Source organism: Elaeis guineensis, chromosome 7, assembly GCF_000442705.2.
Source record: "Elaeis guineensis isolate ETL-2024a chromosome 7, EG11, whole genome shotgun sequence".
Lineage (NCBI taxonomy): Eukaryota > Viridiplantae > Streptophyta > Magnoliopsida > Arecales > Arecaceae > Elaeis > Elaeis guineensis.
This window is the reverse complement of record NC_025999.2, coordinates 89,927,898-89,953,978: the sequence shown is the minus strand read 5'-3', so window position 1 is coordinate 89,953,978 and position 26,081 is coordinate 89,927,898. Positions and strand designations below refer to the sequence as shown.

Genomic DNA, 26,081 nt, shown 5'->3' with positions numbered 1-26,081 from the left:
AGAAGGTGATGGAGGCTGTGGGGAATGGAAAGGAATAGATGGGATCCTTGACTTGGGCTCTCATGCCAGCCAAGGGGATCACAAGTGCGGTCACCTTCACTCTGGATCGAGTTGAGGTGAGGGTTTTAATTGGAGGTGGACCAACTTCGGTCTTTACGCCACGTTCACCCCCCACCCCACCACCCATCATCTCCCCATTCATCTGGCTCTCAGGGTAGAAAGGCTAGCTTCCAACACTCTTAAGACCCACCAGTCCTCTTATCAGATTCTGGGAGGCAAGGCTTTCAAGCAAACTGTTTCTCTGGACTTCCTCTGTAGGAAGGGTCCCCACAAAGTTGCATGGCATCACCTGCATGACATAAATAAAGCCTGGGATAATGGGATAAAGGTGTGATGGCCAAGGAAGGGAGATGATGCTCGCTCTGTGATTGAACCATCTTATCAAGAATATGATGGATCGCACTTCTTATTTCCATTCACCCTTGGGATTGCCGACAGCCGTCCATGTAGTGGATTCCGGTCATACGTGGGGCGTGGCCCCGTGAATGCCACGTGCCATATGGGACGAGCCCAGTTGTATTGGTGTGCAGGGCAAATGATTTAGGCTACATATTGGTATGTCACGGATCCGATGCAAACCAAACTAAAAGAACGGCACTCATCTAATCAAATTTATTGAATTTAAATTATTTTATTAATAATATAAATAATATTTAAAGAATTAAAAATAAATCTTCAACTATCTTTTTAACGTAAAAATAAATATTCACTTGAGTTTCAATTAAAAGTAGCTATCCATTTGAAACATAAGTTAAAAGTAGCTACCCATTTTAGATAAAATATTTCTTATATCCTTATATCATTTAAAATACTACAGTATTATATTATCATAGTGTAGTATTCTTTTACAATAATATTTTATTACATTATATTAGTATAATATTACTTTATAATAATGCAATATTGCTTTATTATATTATATTAGTGTAGTATTTCTTTGCAATAAAGTAGTATTATATTATATTAATTAGTGTAGTATTCTTTTATAATAACCCAGTATTGCTTTATTATATTATACTAATATAGTATTCCTTTACAATATATAAGGTAGTATTATATTATCATATATAGTGTAGTATTTCTTTATTATAGTATTACTTTACAACAATACAGTATTGCTTTACAATAGTGCAGTATAATTTTATAATAGTATATAGTATTACTTTATAATAGTGTAGTATTGCTTTATAACTGCAAGGGCAATTGGATCATTTCACCTCTATTTGGATAGTTATTTTTAAGTTATGTTTCAAATGAATAGCTGCTTTTACTTAAAACTTAAGTGGATAGCTACTTTTAAATTTAAATTCAAGTGGATAGTTTGTTCTAGTTTTTTCATTAATATTTCCACCAAAATTGAGATTTTTATTAAATTTTAAATTTTTTGAATCAAGAATCTTAATTTGTAAGTCCTAACATGATTTATACATGCATGTTGATTTATGATGTAACAATACTCCTTCCTTAGAAGCCACACATGTAAGAGTGTCAAAAGTTAGCTTAAATTTTCAAAATAGAATTAAAGATTATGTTATTCTAAAAAAGTTATTATGCGGTTTTTGGGTTAATTTTAAAGTTGTGAGCGGTACGATATTACTAGGAAAACACTAGTTGGTTTAGAAGCTGTTTAAATAGTTTTATATAGAAAAAGCCATACCTGCCGATTTAATAATATATTTTCTCTAATTTATGAACAAAATTTCTTTTCATAGTGGATTCCATAAGATTATGGTCTTATCTTATTCCCCTACTCTTCTCGTTTGCATTCTCTAGTATTAGAGACTATCAACACCAATGAAAGGGGAAGAAGAGGAGACAAAACCACCATGTTGGCTCATGCGCTGTGTGTCATGAGGAGTTTGTGCAACTCCAACATGTCGTTGATGACTTAGCTAATCGTTTGGAGCAATATAGGCCTCTTAGACCCGGTAACACTGGTGGTACACAATTAGTGTGCTTTTTATGATCTTAAACTTCCTTGCAAGGAATCATTCTAATTGGAGAGAGGTGATTTTAGATATTTCAAACGATATGTGCATCAAAAGATCAGTTCTATAATATGATCCTCAACATAAGATATTTCAAAAATTTTGTATCGCAATATATGGTCAGCAAGTTAAACTTGATGGTGGGGCCATATGCAAATCCTTACAGGTACATCAGTATTCAAAGAGGATAGTAAGCTTAAGTTCATAAATTGTTGCAAAAGTTATTTTCCTATAGGCAACAAATATTTCAAGAAAATCTTGTATTTTGTTGTGGATATGACTTCTTGTTTTCTATTATCAAGACAACTAATTAAGGCGATATTGAAGAAGGGCAATTTTGAAATATTAAAAAAGGAAGGAATGTTATGTCTTTTATAAAGATGGATCATAGAATTAATTGTTGGATCAATGATTGATGAAGTTTTTATCATGAATAAAAAGAAAGAGGAAGAAATATGCATGGCAACCCCAATTTCCACCAAATGATCATCAACATGTTAGAAAACAATCATGTGAATTACAAGGTCCGTTCTAGTGCATCTAATCAGGTTGAAGCCTCTCAAGTTGAAGAAATTTATAAAGATGATAGAAGAGAAATCAAGAAGCTCACCGAGATCTTCAGTTATGCAATGCAAGTGTGAAGGTTCCTTTGCAATGTTCTTCACGAAGAGCTCACATGTGAGCGAGCAACTTTTGCCTTTCAATGAGAAATTTTACCATGCAGAACATGTGAAGGGATAAAGCTTGGAGTGAGTGGTGTATTCTCCCTGATAGTTTAAAAGAATGATTAATAGAAGTTGTATGTAGTCGAGATGCATTAATATACTTTCATCAACCCTTGTGATCATGGCAATGACTAAGATGTAGTATGCAGTTAAGTAGAATTCTTATTTCATTACTGTAACATTTTATTTTTAGTGAGACTGGATTTTAGAGTCTGTTTAAACTTTAAAGTCTCAAGCTCGAGACTCAAGGATGACTTCTTTTCAAGGAGAAGGGACTGCTGCAAATCAAGGTTCCTGTTGTAATTAGGATTTTTATTAATTTTTGGGTCTTTTGCATAAGCTATTTTCCAAAGTTGTAACATGAGATACATGTCCATTATATGAGTTATACATATCCATTTGATATGAGACGTTACTTGTTTCAAAGCTAACTTCAAGTCCTACAAGTTTTATATTATGAGTTTAACTAGATTGGTCAAATTATACTATATGGGTTTAGATTGATCCTGTCACGACCCGAACCCAACACCCGGGTCGGATACGTGATGGCCGCACACTCCTTAGAGCAAGCCCTAAAGAATATACAAGGCCAAATTAAATCATTACAATCTCATCAACCATAATATTTAATTTCAATAATAATTCATAAAATCTTGCATAATTACAATTTAAATTTTTTCCAATTTTCTGATCAGATATTATGACACTTTATTTATCCTTCTCCTCACCCGTAAATCCAAGCCATAGCCAATCTAAGTCATCCTGTAACTCTGAGAAGAAAAAAAAAGATGAAGGGGTGTGAACTTTACAGCCCAGTAAGAATTTCCATATCACACTGATATAGTAATATAGTCTGAAAATAAGGATAAGCAATAAAATATAAAATCTCATGTTCAATGTCCAGAATAATGCAAACATTCATAAATTTTCTGTCTTGTCAAAATAGATGCATCATCATATGTTAACAGGTAAAACACTTTTGTTCAACAATTATTTCATGTCTTATCTTTCATTTCTTCTTTCACAATCACATGATTTTTAACAGTTTCCTTCTGGCTCTGGACTATCCAAGTCTATACCTCAGTCATCATTCGGATCGAATCCATTTTAAAAGTCTTTCAAGACTGTCCCAGGATGAGCTCCTGGCCGGCTGTCCCACGTACCAAAGCCCGTGAGAGGCTGTCCCAGGCATAAGCTCCTGGCGGACTGTCCCAGGCATGAGCTCCTGGCCGGCTGATCCACCTGTAAGCCAGTGCGGGCTGTCCCAGGCATAAGCTCCTGGCGGGCTGTCCCAGGCATAAGCTCCTGGCCGGCTGTTCCACATGACAAGGTTAGTCCATACCATATATCTCTTTCTTTTCATTTAATCATTATGTATTGATTTCATCAAATCAATTCCGACTTGCATTATGATCAACTCAGATATGTCATATCCATATAATCATGCTATAAATCTCTGATACATATATATTGACATAACATACTCATGCTCAAAATCAAATAACAGTATCTCAGATATAATAAATTCATCGATCTCAAATCCGATAATGCAAAATCAATAATGCAAGACCAACAGTAAAATAGCATATATATAATAGTGATCATGTACAGAGATTCTTACCTTTACCGGTGACTGATCCAAACACAGAAATCGATGTTCTTCTTTGATTTATGAATTTCTTTAACAAAATATTCCACTCGATATCATATGCAGACAATCATCTCTTCATAACCCTAATCAATATAAAAATCACATATATGGAGAAAATTATCGATAATTGATCCTAATACACAAATCGAGGATCTCTCTTAGGATTAATCAAAATTAGGATTTATCTAAGTATCTGGATCCTCCACTGATCCATAAGACTTTTAGAGAGAGAAAATTCATGAAGAGAGAGAAAATTCTAGAGAGAGAAAGTAGAGAGAGAAAGTGGAGAGAGAATCTTCGTATCTTTTCGATGAGGCAATCATGGTCGAGATCATCAGAGGTCCTATCATGGTGACTCAATATGAATCAAGTGTTACAATTTCGAATAGGATCGGACTGGGATCAGATCTACCGCATGAATTTCGGAGCAACCTCAGATCATCTTATTTTTATTTCAAATTTATCCTAGGGTTTGTGATGTAATCAGAGAGAGAGTAGAAAGATTCTAGAGAGATAAAATTCACAAAAAGAGAGAAAGATCTAGAGAGAGAAAATAGAGAGAGAATCTAGAGAGAGAAACAAGAGAGAGAAAGTAGAGAGAGGAGAGAGGAAAGATTTTTCTCTCTTCTTCTTTTTATTTTATTTTTATTTTTATTTTTATTTTCTCTTTCTCTTTTTCCTTTTTTTTTTTCTTTTTTTTTTCCTTTTTCTTTTCTTTTCTTTTCTTCTTCTTCTTCTCTTCCCGCGGCCTCCCTTGGCTGAAACAGGGGAGGACCGTGAGGTCCCCCCTCGCGGTGGCTCGGGCTCCAGTGGCTTGACCGGAGATCTGGCAACGACGGCGATGGGCAATGAATGGCCGGTGGCAAGGTTCGGCCGGCGAGAATCAAAAAGAGAACGGAAAATAGGGGATTTCTTGTTCATGGATTTTCCGGCGAAGACGGTGGCCGGCGGCGAGGCTTTGGGCCAGAGGAGAAAGGGAAGAGGGAGAGGAAGAAGGGGAGGGGCTCACCTCGAGCTCCGGCAGCCGAGAAGAACTCCGGCAATCTTTTTTCTTTTCCATCTAAGAACCCGCGGATCCTCTTGAAAAAAAATCCCTCAATTTCTTAAAAATCTCTCAAAATCCCGTGATAAAGACCTAAAGGGAGGGGAAAGGGGGTTTTATAGAGGAGGAATCCGATTTTTACTCGAATTCCTCTCTCCTTTTCACGGTGGGAAGAAGACTCTCAACGGGAGTCTTCTTCCTCCCGATTCCTCTGTTTTTTCTTTTTTTTTTTTATGTGGGCTGTGGCTGATTCTGGGCCGGGGTGTTACATTCTCCCCCCTTCAAATAATTTCATCCTCGAAATTAAGTTATGTTGTTGAGACATATTTCAAAGTATACATTCTTCATATCATTCTCAAGCTTACAATAATGTCTTTTATTTCTTATGATCTTGTTATAACAAAAATTATTTGAAATCTCAAACTCATCCCTTCTTATTGATTTCTCAACTTTTTGAAGAACTATAACATTTTGGACTTGTATTAATATACCACCGTTATTTGTCTAATACATTTCACTCGAAATTCATAATTACCTCAGACTACCCTTGATAGAAAATAAATAAAGGTCAAACATCGGGCGCTCTTCACAATCATCGATTTCTTTTTTTTTTCACTTGATCTTTCAATAAATTTTATATGTAGACTCTCATCTTAAGAAAAATCTCAATCTTCTATATCAGTTCGACTAACAATATTAGATTTTAAAAAAAAAATGAGATCTATGTCAGGACATTCTAAGTTTGAACTAATATCAGAACTATCAAGCTGTTAATAAACTTGAGATATCTAAGATTTCTTGGCATTATCTACAATGAAGCAACCTACTAACAAAAATTATCCGACTATGATCAGATTAAAAATTATTCTTTATTAACAACTAATGTATTCCATAATATCTTCAGAATCAAAGAATTAATATTTCTAATCAATTTAACCCACCATGCTTTTGCTGCACACTTTGATCTTAATTTATCAATTTATATAATTATATCAAAGATAAAAATATCTTTATATGTTAGATCAATCCAGAATAGATCCAACCTTCAAATTTCATATAAGACTTAGGGCAAAATTTTAAGTTTCTTTATCTTTACTATCTTTGAGTATAGCATATAAAAATTAAATCTTGATCCACTTTCTATGTTTGAAATCATTGCATAAGTTTCATCACTCTTCAAGAATCCAACATATCTAGAATCAGTTGGAGTTAACCTTAGATTTATCTTACAATCATTTAGATAATTTCTAAATCAATCTTCCTTTTTAAAAGAATTAATTCTAACTTGACAAACTAGAAGAACTCAAGCCAGCATCCTTAAGTAGAATCAACTTGATTATTTCTTATAGAACTTCCTTCATCACAACCCTTAATATTAATCAATAAATCTATACAAAATCTTGTCCCTTGTATAAGTCATTCAAAATTTAACATTAGCAAGATGTCTCAATTTAATTTAAAAATTTGAACTTTGACTTGAATAATTAATACACTTCACCATCTTCAATAATCACCAAAAAAATCTAATCCAAAGATAGTAATATGAATTATTAAAAGATTTCATCATAACCTGTATATCATTCTCTGACACAATAAATTTTCTTCTTTAATTTAACAATAATATCAAAATACTTTTGAACCACTTAGAAGAGTAAGCTTTTGACTTTAAATTCAATACAACTTGAAAGATCAAGGAATCATATTCAGAATATGATATTTTGAGTAACCAAAGATTTCACCAAAATGTGTATCTCATATTCTCATAATAAAATTCAAGTATATTTTTCATCTAAGATTGAATTTCATATATGACTCTCCTATAGGTTCAATGCTCAAAAATATTTCTCTCTCATATGATGAAATTTCTTCTTAGACCATACCCTAATTAATTTTCTCTTGATAAGTCCAAAAATTTATAATGCTCAAATAATTAACATCAAAATCAGAAAAGTTATCATAATTTTCTTCCATATAAGTTTAGCATTCCAAAATCAGCGAGTATACTCAACATTACATATCAATACCTCCCACTTCATTCTAAGGTCAACTCTTCTTATATTCAGGCCACCCTACTAATTGAAATCCAAGATATAACTCGTCAATTTTATTATAGATAACATATGCCACTTATGCATAGATTTCATCTTAATATCTATTGATTCGAAATCTAAATATTGAATCATCTCTTTTATATCTATCATATTCCTCATGATCATAACCTAAGTTCAGATATCACTAGAATTATAATTCTGAATAATTATAACCTTAAACTCAAATACCACTTAAATCATATTTTCTAGTGATCATAACCTAAACTCTAATATCATTCTATCATACCTTTAATGATCAAAATCTTAAACTCTGATATTATCAATCATACTCTAGTGATTATAATCCCAAAGTTTTGATATCACTTATATGACAATCCCTAGTGACCTTAAACTTGGGCTCTAGTACTGTTCTGTCATATCCTAATCACTTGTATCATTGTCTTCGAATAAACATAACCTAAGCTCTAAGCTCAAATGCCACTCTGTCACATCCTACTAATCTTACATAAAGTTTTAATGTCTCTTCATAATCTCTAATGATCTTAAACCTAAGCTTTGATATTATTCTATCACATCCTAATCATTTATATCGTAATCTCCAATGATCATAATCTAAGCTCTAATATCACTCTGTAATATTCTAATCACTTATATCATAATCTCTAACGATCATAACCTATGCTCTGATACCATTCTGTCATGACCCGAACCCAACACCCGGGTCAGATACGTGATGGCCGCACACTCCTTAGAGCAAGCCCTAAAGAATATGCAAGGCCAAATTAAATCATTACAATCTCATCAACCATAATATTTAATTTCAATAATAATTCATAAAATCTTGCATAATTACAATTTAAATTTTTTCTAATTTTCTGATCAGATACTATGACACTCTATTTATCCTTCTCCTCACCCGTAAATCCAAGCCATAGCCAATCTAAGTCATCCTGTAACTCTGAGAAGAAAAAGAAAGATGAAGGGGTGTGAGCTTTACAGCCCAGTAAGAATTCCCATATCACACTGATATAGTAATATAGTCTGAAAATAAGGATAAGCAATAAAATATAAAATCTCATGTTCAATGTCCAGAATAATGCAAACATTCATAAATTTTCTGTCTTGTCAAAATAGATGCATCATCATATGTTAACAGGTAAAACACTTTTGTTCAACAATTATTTCATGTCTTATCTTTCATTTCTTCTTTCACAATCACATGATTTTTAACAGTTTTCTTCTGGCTCTGGACTATCCAAGTCTATACCTCAGTCATCATCCGGATCGAATCCATTTTAAAAGTCTTTCAAGACTGTCCCAGGATGAGCTCCTGGCCGGCTGTCCCACGTACCAAAGCCCGTGAGAGGCTGTCCCAGGCATAAGCTCCTGGCGGGCTGTCCCAGGCATGAGCTCCTGGCCGGCTGATCCACCTGTAAGCCAGTGGGGGCTGTCCCAGGCATAAGCTCCTGGCGGGCTGTCCCGGGCATAAGCTCCTGGCCGGCTGTTCCACATGACAAGGTTAGTCCATACCATATATCTCTTTCTTTTCATTTAATCATTATGTATTGATTTCATCAAATCAATTCCGACTTGCATTATGATCAACTCAGATATGTCATATCCATATAATCATGCTATAAATCTCTGATACATATATATTGACATAACATACTCATGCTCAAAATCAAATAACAGTATCTCAGATATAATAAATTCATCGATCTCAAATCCGATAATGCAAAACCAATAATGCAAGACCAACAGTAAAATAGCATATATATAATAGTGATCATGTACAGAGATTCTTACCTTTACCGGTGACTGATCCAAACACAGAAATCGATGTTCTTCTTTGATTTATGAATTTCTTTAACAAAATATTCCACTCGATATCATATGCAGACAATCATCTCTTCATAACCTTGATCAATATAAAAATCACATATATGGAGAAAATTACCGATAATTGATCCTAATACACAAATCGAGGATCTCTCTTAGGATTAATCAAAATTAGGATTTATCTAAGTATCTGGATCCTCCACTGATCCATAAGACTTTTAGAGAGAGAAAATTCATGAAGAGAGAGAAAATTCTAGAGAGAGAAAGTGGAGAGAGAAAGTGGAGAGAGAATCTTTGTATCCTTTCGATGAGGCAATCATGGTCGAGATCATCAGAGGTCCTATCATGGTGACTCAATATGAATCAAGTGTTACAATTTCGAATAGGATCGGACTGGGATCAGATCTACCGCACGAATTTCGGAGCAACCTCAGATCATCTTATTTTTATTTCAAATTTATCCTAGGGTTTGTGATGTAATCAGAGAGAGAGTAGAAAGATTCTAGAGAGATAAAATTCACAAAAAGAGAGAAAGATCTAGAGAGAGAAAATAGAGAGAGAAACTAGAGAGAGAAAGTAGAGAGAGGAGAGAGGAAAGATTTTTCTCTCTTCTTCTTCTTTTTATTTTATTTTTATTTTTATTTTTATTTTCTCTTTCTCTTTTTCTTTTTTTTCTTTTCTTTTCCTTTTTCTTTTCTTTTCTTTTCTTCTTCTTCTTCCTTCTTCTTTTCTTCCCGCAACCTCCCTTGGCTGAAACAGGGGAGGACCGTGAGGTCCCCCCTCGCGGTGGCTCGGGCTCCGGTGGCTTGACCGAAGATCAGGCAACGACGGCGATGGACAATGAACGACCGGTGGCAAGGTTCGGCCGGCGAGAATCAAAAAGAGATCGGAAAACAGGAGATTTCTTGTTCATGGATTTTTCGGCGAAGACGGTGGCCGGCGGCGAGGCTTTGGGCCAGAGGAGAAAGGGAAGAGGGAGAGGAAGAAGGGGAGGGGCTCACCTCGAGCTCCGGCAGCCGAGAAGAACTCCGGCAATCTTTTTTCTTTTCCATCTAAGAACCCGCGGATCCTCTTGAAAAAAAATCCCTCAATTTCTTAAAAATCTCTCAAAATCCCGTGATAAAGACCTAAAGGGAGGGGAAAGGGAGTTTTATAGAGGAGGAATCCGGTTTTTACTCGGATTCCTCTCTCCTTTTCACGGTGGGAAGAAGACTCTCAACGGGAGTCTTCTTCCTCCCGATTCCTCTGTTTTCTCTTTTTTTTTTTTTATGTGGGCTGTGGCTGATTCTGGGCCGGGGTGTTACATTCTCCCCCCTTCAAATAATTTCGTCCTCGAAATTAAGTTATGTTGTTGAGACATATTTCAAAGTATACATTCTTCATATCATTCTCAAGCTTACAATAATGTCTTTTATTTCTTATGATCTTGTTATAACAAAAATTATTTGAAATCTCAAACTCATCCCTTCTTATTGATTTCTCAACTTTTTGAAGAACTGTAACATTTTGGACTTGTATTAATATACCACCGTTATTTGTCTAATACATTTCACTCGAAATTCATAATTATCTCAGACTACCCTTGATAGAAAATAAATAAAGGTCAAATATCGGGCGCTCTTCACAATCATCGATTTCTTTTTTTTTTCACTTGATCTTTCAATAAATTTTATATGTAGACTCTCATCTTAAGAAAAATCTCAATCTTCTATATCAGTTCAACTAACAATATTAGATTTTAAAAAAAATATGAGATCTATGTCAGGACATTCTAAGTTTGAACTAATATCAGAACTATCAAGCTGTTAATAAACTTGAGATATCTAAGATTTCTTGGCATTATCTACAATGAAGCAACCTACTAACAAAAATTATCCGACTATGATCAGATTAAAAATTATTCTTTATTAACAACTAATGTATTCCATAATATCTTCAGAATCAAAGAATTAATATTTCTAATCAATTTAACCCACCATGCTTTTGCTGCACACTTTGATCTTAATTTATCAATTTATATAATTATATCAAAGATAAAAATATCTTTATATGTTAGATCAATTCAGAATAGATCCAACCTTCAAATTTCATATAAGACTTAGGGCAAAATTTTAAGTTTCTTTATCTTTACTACCTTTGAGTATAGCATATAAAAATTAAATCTTGATCCACTTTCTATGTTTGAAATCATTGCATAAGTTTCATCACTCTTCAAGAATCCAACATATCTAGAATCAGTTGGAGTTAACCTTAGATTTATCTTACAATCATTTAGATAATTTCTAAATCAATCTTCCTTTTTAAAAGAATTAATTCTAACTTGACAAACTAGAAGAACTCAAGCCAGCATCCTTAAGTAGAATCAACTTGATTATTTCTTATAGAACTTCCTTCATCACAACCCTTAATATTAATCAATAAATCTATACAAAATCTTATCCCTTGTATAAGTCATTCAAAATTTAACATTAGCAAGATGTCTCAATTTAATTTAAAAATTTGAACTTTGACTTGAATAATTAATACACTTCACCATCTTCAATAATCACCAAAAAAATCTAATCCAAAGATAGTAATATGAATTATTAAAAGATTTCATCATAACCTGTATATCATTCTCTGACACAATAAATTTTCTTTTTTAATTTAACAATAATATCAAAATACTTTTGAACCACTTAGAAGAGTAAGCTTTTGACTTTAAATTCAATACAACTTGAAAGATCAAGGAATCATATTCAGAATATGATATTTTGAGTAACCAAAGATTTTACCAAAATGTGTATCTCATATTCTCATAATAAAATTCAAGTATATTTTTCATCTAAGATTGAATTTCATATATGATTCTCCTATAGGTTCAATGCTCAAAAATATTTCTCTCTCATATGATGAAATTTCTTCTTAGACCATACCCTAATTAATTTTCTCTTGATAAGTCCAAAAATTTATAATGCTCAAATAATTAACATCAAAATCAGAAAAGTTATCATAATTTCCTTCCATATAAGTTTAGCATTCCAAAATCAGCGAGTATACTCAACATTACATATCAATACCTCCCACTTCATTCTAAGGTCAACTCTTCTTATATTCAGGCCACCCTACTAATTGAAATCCAAGATATAACTCGTCAATTTTATTATAGATAACATATGCCACTTATGCATAGATTTCATCTTAATATCTATTGATTCAAAATCTAAATATTGAATCATCTCTTTTATATCTATCATATTCCTCATGATCATAACCTAAGTTCAGATATCACTAGAATTACAATTCTGAATAATTATAACCTTAAACTCAAATACCACTTAAATCATATTTTTTAGTGATCATAACCTAAACTCTAATATCATTCTATCATACCTTTAATGATCAAAATCTTAAACTCTGATATTATCAATCATACTCTAGTGATTATAATCCCAAAGTTTTGATATCACTTATATGACAATCCCTAGTGACCTTAAACTTGGGCTCTAGTACTGTTCTGTCATATCCTAATCACTTGTATCATTGTCTTCGAATAAACATAACCTAAGCTCTAAGCTCAAATGCCACTCTGTCACATCCTACTAATCTTACATAAAGTTTTAATGTCTCTTCATAATCTCTAATGATCTTAAACCTAAGCTTTGATATTATTCTATCACATCCTAATCATTTATATCGTAATCTCCAATGATCATAATCTAAGCTCTAATATCACTCTGTAATATTCTAATCACTTATATCATAATCTCTAACGATCATAATCTATGCTCTGATACCATTCTGTCACGACCCGAACCCAACACCCGGGTCGGATACGTGATGGCCGCACACTCCTTAGAGCAAGCCCTAAAGAATATGCAAGGCTAAATTAAATCATTACAATCTCATCAACCATAATATTTAATTTCAATAATAATTCATAAAATCTTGCATAATTACAATTTAAATTTTTTCCAATTTTTTGATCAGATACTATGATACTCCATTTATCCTTCTCCTCACCCGTAAATCCAAGCCATAGCCAATCTAAGTCATCCTGTAACTCTGAGAAGAAAAAGAAAGATGAAGGGGTGTGAGCTTTACAGCCCAGTAAGAATTCCCATATCACACTGATATAGTAATATAGTCTGAAAATAAGGATAAGCAATAAAATATAAAATCTCATGTTCAATGTCCAGAATAATGCAAACATTCATAAATTTTCTGTCTTGTCAAAATAGATGCATCATCATATGTTAACAGGTAAAACACTTTTGTTCAACAATTATTTCATGTCTTATCTTTCATTTCTTCTTTCACAATCACATGATTTTTAACAGTTTCCTTCTGGCTCTGGACTATCCAAGTCTATACCTCAGTCATCATCCGGATCGAATCCATTTTAAAAGTCTTTCAAGACTGTCCCAGGATGAGCTCCTGGCCGGCTGTCCCACGTACCAAAGCCCGTGAGAGGCTGTCCCAGGCATAAGCTCCTGGCGGGCTGTCCCAGACATGAGCTCCTGACCGGCTGATCCACCTGTAAGCCAGTGGGGGCTGTCCCAGGCATAAGCTCCTTGCGGGCTGTCCCAGGCATAAGCTCCTGGCCGGCTGTTCCACATGACAAGGTTAGTCCATACCATATATCTCTTTCTTTTCATTTAATCATTATGTATTGATTTCATCAAATCAATTCCGACTTGCATTATGATCAACTCAGATATGTCATATCCATATAATCATGCTATAAATCTCTGATACATATATATTGATATAACATACTCATGCTCAAAATCAAATAACAGTATCTCAGATATAATAAATTCATCGATCTCAAATCCGATAATGCAAAACCAATAATGCAAGACCAACAGTAAAATAGCATATATATAATAGTGATCATGTACAGAGATTCTTACCTTTACCGGTGACTGATCCAAACACAGAAATTGATGTTCTTCTTTGATTTATGAATTTCTTTAACAAAATATTTCACTCGATATCATATGCAGACAATCATCTCTTCATAACCCTGATCAATATAAAAATCACATATATGGAGAAAATTACCGATAATTGATCCTAATACACAAATCGAGGATCTCTCTTAGGATTAATCAAAATTAGGATTTATCTAAGTATCTGGATCCTCCACTGATCCATAAGACTTTTAGAGAGAGAAAATTCATGAAGAGAGAGAAAATTCTAGAGAGAGAAAGTAGAGAGAGAAAGTGGAGAGAGAATCTTCGTATCCTTTCGATGAGGCAATCATGGTCGAGATCATCAGAGGTTCTATCATGGTGACTCAATATGAATCAAGTGTTACAATTTCGAATAGGATCGGACTGGGATCAGATCTACCGCACGAATTTCGGAGCAACCTCAGATCATCTTATTTTTATTTCAAATTTATCCTAGGGTTTGTGATGTAATCAGAGAGAGAGTAGAAAGATTCTAGAGAGATAAAATTCACAAAAAGAGAGAAAGATCTAGAGAGAGAAAATAGAGAGAGAATCTAGAGAGAGAAACTAGAGAGAGAAAGTAGAGAGAGGAGAGAGGAAAGATTTTTCTCTCTTCTTCTTCTTTTTATTTTATTTTTATTTTTATTTTTATTTTTATTTTCTCTTTCTCTTTTTCCTTTTTTTTTCTTTTCTTTTTCCTTTTTCTTTTCTTTTCTTTTCTTCTTCTTCTTCCTTCTTCTTTTCTTCCCGCGGCCTCCCTTGGCTGAAACAGGGGAGGACCGTGAGGTCCCCCCTCGCGGTGGCTCGGGCTCCGGTGGCTTGATCGGAGATCCGGCAACGACGGTGATGGACAATGAACGGCCGGTGGCAAGGTTCGGCCGGCGAGAATCAAAAAGAGATCGGAAAACAGGAGATTTCTTGTTCATGGATTTTCCGACGAAGACGGTGGCCGGCGGCGAGGCTTTGGGCCAGAGGAGAAAGGGAAGAGGGAGAGGAAGAAGGGGAGGGGCTCACCTCGAGCTCCGGCAGCCGAGAAGAACTCCGGCAATCTTTTTTCTTTTCCATCTAAGAACCCGCGGATCCTCTTGAAAAAAAATCCCTCAATTTCTTAAAAATCTCTCAAAATCCCGTGATAAAGACCTAAAGGGAGGGGAAAGGGGGTTTTATAGAGGAGGAATCCGATTTTTACTCGGATTCCTCTCTCCTTTTCACGGTGGGAAGAAGACTCTCAACGGGAGTCTTCTTCCTCCCGATTCCTCTGTTTTCTCTTTTTTTTTTTTTTTATGTGGGCTGTGGCTGATTCTGGGCCGGGGTGTTACAGATCCAATTACACTGTATGGGTTTTGTTGGATTGCCACTTTTTTTCTGTGGTTCGCAGTTCTTTCATAGGCTTTAGCACTATTGGTTGAGTACTGCAATTAAATTTTCATGTATTTACCCAAAAAAAACCTAGTTTGGTCAAATTATTGAGTTTCTATTATCGGAAAGTTTTTGTATAGTTTTTGGGTTGATTTAGAACTCCTAAGGGTCAATTTGGAATATTCTTGTGCAAATCCATATGATTCATAAGAATACAGATCCGTTAAGACCCATTTCATGATATTCATAAAAATTTTTCAGAGTAGATTGGCACCCATATAGAGGAAAAAAAAAGACTTCGCTATTTTTTTTTTTTCCATTCTATAAGAATGGACTAGAAGAGATCTCATATTCTATAATGTTAGATACAATATATGTACATAATCGAGCACATATATATTGGATGAATCAAATCTGATTCTTTTGGAATTTTTAGTCCAATCCTGCAGGATATCTAAATAGACCCTCAATGGCATATTATTGGGTAGAAAATGTTTCTTAGTGGCTTGATTGATTTAAAGTTGTGTTGATACCTACGTATTTAACAATGTGTTTTTTCTAATTTATGAATATTTTTTTTTTCTCATGACGAAATTCATGAAATTTTAAGGGTCTTCCCTAATCCTTGCTCTTCTCGCTTGTGTTGATTCATCTATTTATATTCATCCCAAAAAAAATAAGAGGAAGCAACTGTAGCCAAACAGCTGCAACGCTCTTTTATTCGGAAAGTGGTTCAACTGCGAGGTAGTGACTTCCTCGAATGTCTGACCTGCGTAGTTCTCGCGTCATCTATTTAAAATAGATGCGGTGCCCCAACGGCTATTTTCAAAATGGATACCTCGTTGGCAAGTGATCGTCGCTCACAACGTCTTAAATTTCAGTGGCGCCTAGATGGGCAGCCACTTGCCACTAGAGTAGCTGGCAGCACAGCCTGAAAGGCCTGGTTAGAGGTCCAATTAATATGCCTAACCATCCCAAGCATTTAAGTATTATAAGGTTAAATCCCCGTATTGTTGAGGAAGTTCGCCAACAGTGATTATTTTTTTTAAATAAATTAAATTATATAAAAATAAATATATTCGTGGCAGTTAACAAATAATAATGATAGAAAAGAAACGGTTGAAAAATCACGTAGTGTAGTGCTACTATGATTAGCTGAGGCACCATCTAATCAACTACACTATTAATTTTTTTTATATATATAAAAAAATTTAATAGAAAATAATATACTCATCAAACACCAGCAATCGTGTAGAAAGGGATGCAATCTGATTTTAGTAGATTGGCAGATTTGATAACCACCCAATAACTACCAGAGAATCTCCCCTCAAATTAATACGGGATATCCTCGGAGCATAAATCAACCCCTCCTCTCAAATATCATAATATGACCGGTAGCTACCAAAACACCACTAGCATTTCTGTTAATAAATTATAATCCATTAAAAATATTTTTTTCTTAAATACTACTATCAAAATTAATCTTGAGAAAGAAATAATGACTTTCAAGAAAATTAACTGATGAATGTGCACAGCTTACTTAGAAAGAGCCAGAGGAGGCCTCTACTATCATTGGAATCTTTGAGGCAAAATTCTAGATAAATTTATGAGCATGAGTGGAAGCTTTTAATAAAAACAACTACACACTTTACCTCTCACTTTGAAATATATGCTCATTTCTAGCTAATTAAACATGATAAATAATGTAACAGATCAAAATCGCTTCAGATTTTATATCACTGGAGGAAGATCATTCTTTAATATTTCATAGAAACTCATCAAATGATAAAAAAGAGAAGGACGATGAATCTTGAAGTGGTGCCAGCCTCCATACCCATGCCACCATTCTTCGTCAAAGTATGATATGAAGAATAGACTCGACAACATCAACTCGCAAGTCACAATGGCTCGGTATCACTGATGTAAAATATCTCTACATGGAAGCCGATACCAAGCTACTTTTTACATAATAAAGCAATTATGGGATGAACACGCATCCTCCAAACCCAAACGATATTATGATTTGGTTGAGATTTAGATAAAAATAATTTATAAAAATCAAATACCTTGACGGTCAATCCAGAAGATGGATCCCATCCCAATCTATCATCGTTGTCACCACTGGGAATTGGGATAATCTTCAGTCATGCTCTTGTCATCAAAGCCCTCTATTTAAGCAGATCTACGCTACACTTCTACAATGGAATGCTGAGAAACAAAGAAAAGAAAATTTTAAAAGATTAACTTTGACTATTTGCATGGAACAACGGGAAATACTCTCTATCCACTGCCCACAAAGCAAGAATAACCCGCCCCGCCGCGCCCCCCCTCCCAAGAAAAAAAAAAAAAAAAACACGTCATTGTGCCAAAGAAAAAAAATCCATACTCGAAATTTTGCCTCGACAAGTATCTCATTCACGGCAAATAGGCCACCTAGTCAGCCTAAATATCCTTTTTCTCTTGGTCAAAGGTAAGAAATATCCATTGTAGTAATCTTGACCGTTTTCTTGTCAATAATATGTCGTCTCAATTTACGGTAGAGAATTTGAAGAAAATATAATAATGTGTTGAAGTGCATAGCTCTAAGCTTACATCATATAGTTTGATACCACTTTTGGATAGCGAGGGAAACTTGTGGTTGTTTAGCACTTAGCTATTCTTAAAATCTGGAGGCAAGTGCTCTGGAAATTAGATTAAACAAAGGGAGAAAAACAAAATCATCCGACAGATTGAATAGAATGGAAGAATGCAACGGATGGAAACAATTCACAAAACTTCTCCTCGAGATGGATAATGATATGGGCCACAGCAAGGCAAACAGATGCTCTTAAAAGTTACGAAGCATTGACTGGTTATACCATCTCTATGATTGGATAAAGTTTTACCCTGGAAAGCATACAAAAAGAATTTGACGATCACTGCATGGTTTGAAATGCATGACACAGCAACGTGATTAAATTCTAGGGAAGCCCCCCCTGGCCGTTCTACGTTATGTCAAGTCTACTTCATGGGTCCCATACAGGTGTTCTACAGAGAGAGAGAAAGAGAGAGAGAGAGTTCCAGTTGCAGAAAATTATGATACATTTCCACTTGCAAATGGCGGCCAAGGCTTTAGGTGACTTGGTTGATGGCCGGCGAAATTGTGGATCTAATCAATCCCATCAGGCCTTGATTGAAGGCAATTTTATAACTATTTTGGCAAATGCACTTATATTATAGGAATCATTGTGTTCAGGTCCAGCTAGTTGTGATGATTGTGTAACAAGTTAGTATCTTATCTAAAAAAATTATTTAAAAATTATTTTTTAATTTTTTTTAAATCTATATAAATATTTAAAATTTATATAATATATAATTAATATGGAACTAAATATATTGTTTTATGAACCATCATATGTCTCTATTAAAAATCAGATCATATGACCATCACACCTTTTAGAGGTATCCGCCGTATACAAAAGAGGAGTGCAAAGTAAGTATATATATCCCATGTCGAATCTTTTATGATTTTTTTAATTGTGTTTTGTACTCGGTGAAAAAAAATAATTGTACTTTGGATGCATGTCCATCCGGTATCAGGTTGGCGAAATGCTGCTTGATTTGTTATCACACACCATGGTGGAATTAATGCGATGGGCGTAGCACGAATCCTATCTTTTAGCCACAATATAAATTATATGGAATTGCGTACTGCTTTTATGTGGCCTTTCGAGAATAAGGTAAGAAAACGTACAAAACCAGATGGTGGAATTTTTTGGTTGTATATTGAGGCATAGATTCCTGTAAGAATCATAGGGGACCCACTACCAGCATCAACAAACAAGAGCGTCCCAAGGCATGAAAACTACATTGAAAAATTTTTGAGAAAACCTTGAGTTTAGGCTTCTAAAATTGTAATAAATTGTTACCTGGGTAAAATGCATAGGGAGGCAACAATATATGTCACGCCTCAAATCCGGGACATAACACAACCATGCTACCAAGGGATGGACCCACGATAACACGAAGCCAAAATTCATCTTCTTAAATATAATAACAGGTGTATCATAAATAAATGTAATAATCAAGTTCAATTCAAATATTTAATTAAACCAAAACAGGTTCAGAGCATCTAAATCCAAAGATGAAATAATCCAAGTCTTAAAATTCATAATGATTACAATCCATAAACATAAACTGAATTCCTAGAGCAAAATTTCCAAGCTTGCTTTGCTGATCCCCAAGCCTGGATTCTCTTTCCTTCAGTCCTAGCCTTATTTCTCTGTACATAAAAAAAAAATAAAAAGAATATGAGCTACACCAGCTCAGTAAGTAGACTTCCGCTTCCTTACCGGATCAAGCATAAGTTTTCTATGATAATGCATCATTTAGCAAATAACAATTATTGTAAAAATAAATATTTTATAGAGTATATAATAAAACAAGTTATAAGCTCATCATGCATGCATAAATCATGTATATTTCACAATTATGAATCGTAAATCATTTTCATCATGTATTCATGTCATGTTTAAAAACACTGCTCACAGACATTCGTGCTAAGGTCACTATTATACCCGTGATATGGCCATATTTCTTAATCGACAGAGTTCTTAATTCATGTGCCAACTTTATACCCGCTGGCAGGGCCATGTTTCGTGTGGATACTAGCTCCAGATGTCGACCTTCCCGAAGGGATTCATTCATAGCTATCTGAGAGCCTTTGAAATCATTTTATCTTTTTCTTAAAACATACATATACATAGATGGAAAAATCATGAAATTCATGCTTCATAATCATGCTATTTTTATAAGACATATTTATGAAATCAATACTCATAACAAAACATATTTTTTTCATATCACATATGCCGATCCTTATTTTATGAAAAATTATGATTTTATCAATAGCAATTCTTTACATAAAAGCATGATCATTTAAAAATAAATAAGGAGCACAAAATCCACTTACCTCGATCGTCCTGGACCTTTTTAATCTTCCTTAAAAGAATCGGACAGTCCTATTTAAAATATTAAATCATCAATAAATTTTATTTCATATATTTAATAAAATTACATAATATAAAGAAATGACCGATTTGATGATCAGTCCAATATATCTCTCCTTGCGGCTCTAAATCGATTTAAAGTCATAGGTCCTTAGGAGTGGAGAAGATAGCCTAATAGGGGATTCATAGGACTTCTTGAAGAGAGAATTTTTTTTAGAGAGAGAAAGTAGAGAGAGAACGATCCAATTCTAGAGAGAGAAAGATTTTAGAGAGGGATGAGAGAAACTTCCTTTTATGTGTATTATTATTATTATTTTTATTATTATAAATATATATTTTTCTTTTATTTTCTTTTTCTTCTTTTCTTTTCTTTTTTATTATTATATGATTATTATTATTATTATATTTTTTTTTCTTTTCTTTTTCTTTTTTTTCTTTTCTTTTTTCTTTTTTTTCTTTTTCCTTTTCTTTTCCTTTTCTTTTTCCTTTTCTTTTCTTTTTCTTTTCTTTTTCTTTTCTTTTTCCTTCTCCTTTTCTTTTCTTTTTTTTTTTCCCGTGGCCTTCTTTGGCCGGAACAGGGGACCTAGAGGTCCCCGTTCCTTAAACCGGCCGTTCACGGTCGCACCTTGCCCAGCGGTGGCCGGCGGCAAGGGCGACCTTCCCCCGAGTTCGGAGGGGCTAGAACCGACGGTCGGTGGTGACCGTCGGTGCCCGAAAATCAGAAAAAAGAAGAGGCCGGATAGGGGTTTTCTTTTCCGACAAAATCCGACGACACCTGTCGTCGGCAATCGTGCCCACAAGCACGGAAAAAAAAGGGAGAGGAGAGAGGAAGAGGAAGGAGGTCTTACCACAACCTCCGATGACCCCCACCGGTGTGAAATCGCGGCGAGCACGAGTCGAGGGGCCGCAGCTTCAATCGAGAAAATCAGAGAAAAACTCTGACGATCGTCGGTGGCTGATGGATCTACTCTTAGAGGAGAGGAGGGGGGTTCTTATAGAGCTCATCCTAGGATCTTTTAATGGCCTTAGGACTCCGATTCTTGATCAGAATTGGGGAAGAGGAAGACTCCAATCGGGAGTCTTCCTCCCTGTTTCTGTTTTTTTTTTTTTTACTGGGCTTAATGGAACGAGTTATCACATTCTACCCTCCTTAAAAAAAATTTCATCCTCAAAATTTAATATACCTTCATTTATAAATAAGTGTGGATATCTCGTCTTCATATCGTCTTCAAGCTCCCAAGTGGCCTCTCTCTCTTCATGATTACTCCAATGAATCTTTACGTATGGAATGATACGCCGTCTTAGAACTTGCTCTTTTTGATCAATAATTCGGAGGAGAAATTCTTCATAGATTAGATCTTCATGAACTTACAATGGCTCATACTTTATCACACTATTTGGATCAGGTACAAACTTTCTCAGTAGTGAAACATGAAAGACATTGTGCACTTTGGATAAATCTGATGGTAAGGCTAGTTCGTAAGCAACATCTCCTACTCGATTTAAAATTTCAAAAGGTCCAATATATCGCAGACTCCGCTTGCCTTGTCTCCCAAATCTCATGACACCCTTAGTAGGTGATACTTTTAGAAAAATATGATCACCGACCTGAAATTCTAATTCTCTTCTTTTTCTATCTGCCCAACTCTTCTGTCTATCCTGTGCTGTCTTGAGTCTTCTCTTGATTAGATAAATTTTGTCTCTAGCATCTTGAACTAACTCAGGACCTAATAATTTTTTTTCACCTATTTCATCCCAATACAGAGGGGATCTACACTTTCTTCCATATAGGGCTTCATAGGGTGCCATCCGGATACTAGAATGAAAACTGTTGTTATATGCAAATTCAATCAATGTTACATGATTATCCCAATATCCTCCGAAGTCAAAAGCACAAGCTCTTAACATATCCTCAAGAGTTTGGATTGTCCTTTCAGATTGGCCATCGGTCTGGGGATGGAATGCAGTACTAAGCCTCAATTCTGTTCCCAAAGCATCTTGAAAACTTTTTCAAAATCTAGACACAAATCGTGGATCTCGATCAGATACAATACTTATTGGAACACCGTGCAGGCGTACAATTCCATCAATATACATCTGGGCTAACTTATCAAGTGGAGTGCCAACTCGAAAAGGTAGAAAGTGAGCTGATTTAGTAAGCCGATCAACAATCACCCACACTGCATCATTTTTTCTTGTTGTCCTTGGAAGTCCAGTAACGAAATCCATCGTGATATGCTCCCAATTTCATTCTGGTATCTCTAATAGTCTTAGCAGACCAGCAGGTCTTTGATGTTCAGCTTTCACTTGTTGGCATACCAAGCATTGAGATACAAATCGAGCTATCTCCTGCTTCATTCCATTCCACCAGAAGAGTTGTTTTAAATCTCTATACATCTTTGTACTACCGGGATGAAAGGAGAAACGGGATTTATGGGCTTCTTCCAATTTTTTTTTTTTAGTTCAGGATCTCCTGGTATACATAATATGTTCTCAAAATAAAGAGTTCCATCTGTATGTAGCCTAAACTCAGTTCGTAGCCCTTTCTCCATGTCCTTCTTAAACTGACATAAATGAATATCACTTTGTTGGGCCGCTTTTATCTGTTCGATCAATGCTGGTTGTACCATTAAATTTGCTAACATATTCTTAATATCAGTACAAGTCACTTCAATTTGTAAATCTTCAAGATCCCTCAGAATTTATTGCTGAAAGGATAGCAGAGTCATCACATTCGCTGAAGACTTCCTACTAAGTACATCTGCCACCACATTGGCTTTTCCAGGGTGATATTTAATATTTAGATCATAATCTTTTAATAGTTCAAGCCACCTTCTTTGCCTCATATTCAGCTCTTTTTGAGTAAATAAGTATTTCAAGCTTTTATGATCAGTAAAGATTTCACATGATTCTCCATATAAATAGTGTCGCCAAATCTTTAAAGCAAAAATAATAGCTGCTAACTCCAAATCATGGGTCGGATAATTCTGCTCATAGGCTTTTAGTTGTCGAGAAGCATAAGCTATGACCTTATCGTTCTGCATCAACACACAATCTAATCCCTTCTTGGAAGCATCACTATAAATGACAAATTCTCCCTTATTAGATGGTAAAGTAAGAACTGGGGCAGATATCAATCGTTGCTTCAGATCTTGAAAACTCTGCTCACATTCACTGCTCCATTCAAATTTTATTCGTTTCTGAGTTAAGCGAGTCAGAGAAATTGCAATTTGAGAAAATTCCTCGATGAATCTTCTATAATAACCAACCAAGCCTAAAAAGCTTCTAACTTCCGTCACAGTAGTCAGATGAGGCCAATTCACCATGGCTTCTATCTTCTTTGGATCGACTGAGATTCCTTCTTTAGATATTACATGGACGAGGAAGATAACACTATCCAACCAGAATTCACACTTGCTAAGCTTGGCGAAGAGCTTCTCTTTTCTCAAGATCTGAAACACGATCCTCAAATGTCTCTCATGTTCCTCAATATTTTTAGAATACACTAGGATATCATCAATAAAAATAACAATGAATTGATCCAGATACGGCTTGAAAATCCTATTCATCATATCCATAAAAGCAGTCGGTGCATTGGTTAGTCCAAAAGGCATTACTAAAAATTCATAATGGCCATACCTGATTCTAAATGCAGTCTTAAGTACATCTTCATCTCTAATTTTTGGTTGATGATAGCCTGATCGTAAGTCAATTTTGGAGAAAACTTGAGCACCCTGAAGTTGATCAAATAAGTCATCTATTCGAGGAAGAGGATATTTATTCTTTATGGTTACCTTGTTCAACTCTCGATAGTCAATGCATAAACGCATGCTCCCATCTTTCTTTTTCACAAATAACACAGGAGCTCCCCAAGGTGATGTACTTGGTCGGACAAACTTTTTATTCAAAAGTTCTTGCAGTTGATCCTTTAATTCTCGTAATTCTACGAGAGCCATCCGATAAGGAGGTTTCGAAATAGGTCCGGTTCCTGGGGTGATATTAATTTTAAATTCAACCTCACGCTCTGGGGGCAATCCGAGTAGTTCATCTGAAAAAATATCAGAAAATTCTTTGACAATTGGGATATCATCCAACTTTATCTTTTCCTTCTCAACGTCTATTACATGGGCCAAAAATACTTTGCATCCTTTCCTGAAAGCTTTTCTTGCGTTCATGATTGAGATAATACCCAAAGACTGTTTGGGTTCCGTATTATGAACTTCGCTTTGAAAGAAGAATTGCGGTTCATCCAGAATTTGAAATACCACTCTTTTTTCAAAACAATCAATATATGCATGGTATGAAGATAACCAGTTCATCCCAAGAATAACGTCAAAATCATACATATTTAGCTGAATCAAATCTGCTGCTAATTCTTTTTCTTCTATTTAGATTATGCAATTCTTGAAAATAATGTTAGCAACAACAATATTTTTAAAAGGTGTGCTAATATATAATGGTTCATTTAGTTTTTTAGGCACACAATTCAAAGAAGTAGCAAACTTGAGAGATATAAAAGAGTGTGAAGAGTCAGAATCGAATAACACACGAGCATAAATAGAATTGACTGGGATAATACCTGTCACCACTTGATCATTTGCATTGGCCTCCTGCTGGTTTAAAGTAAACACTCGTGCGTTTCCTTTTTATTTTTGATCAACTGGTTTGTTAGGTCTAGAGTCATCTCTTTTCTTATTTGGGCAATCATGAGCCATATGTCCTTTCTCACCATATAAAAAGCATGCTCCAATCTTCTTGAGACAAGGTCCATTGTGATTTTTTTCACAATAAGAGCAGGATGAAGATTCTTTCTTCTTATCAGAGTTATTATTTTTGAAATTTTTCTGCTGATCTTTTAGATTTTCTGCTGATCTCGGTCTCTTCTTATCTCCTCTTTTTAGATCTGCTCTTTTCAATTCAGACTCCACTTTCAAAGCTCGCTCCAGTACGTCCTTGTAGCTATTGAAAATATGAGAAGACAGACGGGATCGAATTCCATATCTTAGACTTTGTTCGAATCTATTAGCTTTACTTTTTTCGAATTCCATAAGCTGGGGACAGAAGCGACCTAGCTCATTAAATTTGTTAGCATATTCTAACACCGTCATATCATCCTTTTGCTTTAAGGCTAGAAACTCATTTTCTTTTACCAATCTCATTATCCCCGAAAAGTACTGATCATAAAATATCTCTTTGAATTCTTCCCAAGCGAGCTGATCATCATTGTTCCCATAGGCAGCTTTTATTGCAGTCCACCAAAACTCGGCATTTTCTTTTAACATAGGAACGGCTAATCGGACCTTCACATTCTCAGGGTATTGCAGGGCATCAAACATCTTTTCCATCTCTCGAATCCATATCTCTGCAGTCATAGGATCAAATCCACCCTCAAATAGAGGTGGGTTGAGCCTTCTGAATCTCTCGTAGTATGACTCCAT

At 34.9% G+C, this 26,081-nt stretch overlaps 1 pseudogene; it reads right to left on the bottom strand.

The window, feature by feature from the left end:
* Nucleotides 1-223: 223 nt before the first annotated feature.
* On the bottom strand, nucleotides 224-26,081 carry LOC140859358 (uncharacterized; annotated as a pseudogene).